Genomic DNA, 3,990 nt, shown 5'->3' with positions numbered 1-3,990 from the left:
AAGGAAACTGAATTGCACCTCTTCTCTAACAGGGTATATAAATCACAGTTTCATGCGTAAATTGTCATACGGGCTATTCATGCCCTTGCCTCCTCTTGGGTGGCTTAATCTTTATCAATCAATCGTAAATTGTCAGTAGTGATTAAACTTGTGCTACGAAACATTAAGTGCTAACAAAATTTTATCAGTGAATCTTTCACTATTGGATAGTTTGACGTCTGCGATCGCCTTAATTTACCCCAACAGTACACAGGTTGGCCAGAGGAGGATTGTATGTACTTGGACCAATATACATTTCATGGTCTGAGGATAGCGCAGTAGGCATTAATTCACAATGGACGAAGATACGGGATTAAGGTCGCACCGGCGAGAACAGAAAGAAAACAAACGAAAAAGGAGAGAGGGGGAACGTGATAAGTGGGAGAGAGAACGAGAAAAGGAGCGTGATCACTACAAAGAGCGGGAAAACGAGAGAGACAACAAGAGTCAGACTATGACAGAGAACGCAGTAGAGAGGGGAAGAAGGCCCGTGGCAGAGCGCGACCAGGAAAGAGAACCGTTGAACAAAAGAATGCGATCACCTAAGGAAGAGCTTTTAAAGGGAGAGGCGACAGAAAAACAAGAGATGGAAAAGAAGTTGAAGAAAGAGCCTTTGTCTTTAGAAGAAATTGTAGCAAGAAAAAGGGCAGAGGAGGAAGCTCTTAGCCATCCCAAATTCTTCACCAAGGCAGAGAGGCAAGCGGAGGCACTCAGGCGCAGACAAGCAGAGATCGATGACATGCACAGGAAGCAAGATGAGGAGAGGAAGGCTCGGGAAGTCATGTACCAGGATGGTCGGCGGGAACTGGAGCTGGCCTTGAGGCAGGACGATCCTCGGGAGCATAACAGACACCGCAGGGACCGAGAGCCAAGAGAGAATAAGGAGGATGCTGAGTTGGAAAGGAAAAAGCAGCTTGAGCGAGATGTTGTTAATGAAAGATACCTTGGTATTGTGAAAGATAAGAAAAAGATTCGCAGGTTGAATGACCGCAAGTTCTTGTTTGACTGGGAAGCCAGTGAGGACTCATCAGTGGACTACAATGAGCTATACATCAAAAAGCATCCTGTTCATTTTTTTGGTCGTGGGCATTTTGGTGGGATAGACTTAAATGAGCAAAAGAAAGTTCAATCAAAGTTTTATGGAAACTATATAGAACCTCGTCGTACTCAGGTTGGCAAAGATCAAGAGTTGGTCCGCATAAAGAAAGAACAGAAGAAAGAGGATAAGAAAAAGTGGGATGATCGACACTGGAGTGAAAAGAATGTAGTGGAGATGACAGAACGTGATTGGCGGATTTTCAGAGAAGATTACAATATTGCAATCAAAGGAGGTCGCATCCCCAATCCCATTCGTAAATGGGCAGAATCTAAAATAACTAAAGATATTTTGGACATTATTGCTAGTGTTGGATTTCCGGACCCGACACCAATTCAGAGACAGGCCATCCCAATTGGCTTACAAAATCGAGATATTATTGGTGTTGCAGAGACTGGTTCTGGTAAGACTTTAGCATATCTTATTCCTCTTCTGGAATGGATTCAGTCTCTTCCAAAAATTGTTAGGTTAGAGGATGCAGACCAGGGGCCATACGCATTAGTCATGGCTCCAACACGTGAACTGGCACAACAGATCGAAGAAGAAGCGGCAAAGTTCGGAGGTCCTCTTGGCATCCGCACAGTGGCAGTTATTGGCGGCTTGTCACGTGAAGAACAAGGTATGAAGTTACGAATGGGCTGTGAAATTGTTATTGCCACTCCTGGCCGTCTAGTAGATGTGCTTGAAAACCGATACCTTGTATTGAATCAGTGTACCTATGTTGTCTTTGATGAGGCTGATAAAATGATTGATATGGGTTTTGAGCCAGATGTTCAAAAAATTCTTAAGTTTATGCCAGTGACAAATGAAAAGCCAGACAATGAGGATGCTGAAGATGAGGACAAGTTGCTGCAAAATTTTCTCTCTACACATAAGTATAGGCAAACAGTCATGTTTACAGCTACTATGCCAACTGCTGTAGAAAGAATGGCAAGGCAGTATCTTCGACGACCTGCCTATGTGTACATTGGTTCTATAGGCAAACCTGTGGAACGTGTTGAACAGGCTGTGTTCCTGGTTAGTGAACAAGAGAAGCGTAAGAAGTTACTAGATATTTTGAAGCGGGGCATTACTCCTCCGGTACTCATTTTTGTCAATCAGAAGAAGGGTGCAGATTTATTAGCCCGTGGTCTGGAAAATCTAGGCCACAATGCCACAACTCTCCACGGTGGTAAAAGTCAAGAACAGCGTGAACATGCTCTCGCTAGTTTCAAGTCTGGAGAAAAGGATATCCTCGTGGCTACAGATGTTGCTGGTCGTGGTATTGATATTAAGGATGTATCTCTTGTCATCAATTATGATATGGCAAAGAACATTGAGGAATACACCCACAGAATTGGTCGTACTGGTCGTGCCGGAAAGCATGGAAAGGCCATCTCTTTCTTAACCAAAGATGACTCCCACTTGTTCTATGAATTGAAACAGCTAATTCTGTCATCACCAGTGTCGACATGTCCGCCAGAGCTGGCTAACCACCATGAAGCCCAACATAAACCTAGAACAATTATAACAAAGAAATCATGGGAATAGAAAATATTTGCATTATCAGTCCATAGGTGGTTAATTTTCACTACTTGGTCTGTTGTCCTCTAAATTTATTGGGATTGTTGGGAACAGTGATAGATGATTGTGACATTAGCAATATCATCTCATTGATAGATGAGTGTGACATTAGTTAATGGCTCTAGCGTGATATTACAAGTGTCACATCACACTATACTTCAATCTTACTACCCCTGGCCTCGCTCTACCCTACATGGAACTACTGTAACTGTAATAAATAAATATAAAAAAACCCACTAAACTCTTTTTTTTTTTATCCGAACATGTGCAAAGATTTAATCATGTGGAATTGATTAGTTTCTCTTGTAGTTTTTGGAAATAATAATTTTCAACTCAATTTCTCTAGAACAGTCAGATAGAGACATGGGAAAGTGCATGATATAATAATGTAAAGTTTTAATAAAAGCATGTGGCCATTATTTTAGTTTTCCTTTTCTAAATAAAAACCTGCCACTTTCATAGGTTAGATATATATATTAGAAGAGATTAGAAGAGATATATTATTAGAAAATTATTCATATTATCATATCAGAAAATCCTATTAGAAAAATCATATATTTTTATTATAAGTTAATAAGATATGATATATTTTTATTATAAGTTAATATGTAATCATATATTTTTTTATAAGTTAATATGAAATCATATATTTTTTTATAAGTTAATATGAAATTAAATATTTTTATTATATGGTAATAATTATTATATTTTATCTAGTAATATTTATTTTATTGATGGTATGTAATATTAACTGGTATTAATAATATGTTAATATGTAATATATTATTATCTGGTAATATGTAAACATATAATTTTATTATCTGGTAATATGCAATCATATTTTTATTAACTAATAATATGTAATGTTGAATTATCTAGTAATATGTAATATTGAATTATCTGGAAATATATAATATTTAATTATCTGGAAAAATGTAATATTTTATTATCTGGTGTTATTTATTATCTGGAAGGAGTCTACCCCTGAGAGAGTTATTCTGCTTTCCTGGCCTGATGTGAGAGGTCAGAGGAAAGATGTATGTATTAAATAACTGAATAATCGTCAGTAATTTAAAAATACGAGCAGATCGTCTGGTAATAAGTGCCATGAAATGAGATGTCGATACTTTGGTGACGTGACGCTAGCCAGACATCGTGACCTTACTTGAGACACCTTTGTGGAACTCTAATTGTGTGCTCCTTCAAGAGAAAGGAAGTGAGTAGGCATTTCTGTTGTTGAGCCTAGTTTGCGACATTTGTACTCAAGTCAGGACAAGAAAAAGCCTTGTGAA

General features: G+C 38.4%; 1 pseudogene; it reads left to right on the top strand.

Annotated features, from left to right (window-relative positions):
- Positions 1-334: 334 nt before the first annotated feature.
- On the top strand, positions 335-2,665 carry LOC138366945 (probable ATP-dependent RNA helicase DDX23 pseudogene; annotated as a pseudogene).
- Positions 2,666-3,990: the final 1,325 nt, after the last annotated feature.

This window comes from Procambarus clarkii, chromosome 2, assembly GCF_040958095.1.
Source record: "Procambarus clarkii isolate CNS0578487 chromosome 2, FALCON_Pclarkii_2.0, whole genome shotgun sequence".
Taxonomy (NCBI): Eukaryota; Metazoa; Arthropoda; class Malacostraca; order Decapoda; family Cambaridae; genus Procambarus; species Procambarus clarkii.
This window is presented reverse-complemented; position numbering and strand designations above follow the sequence as displayed.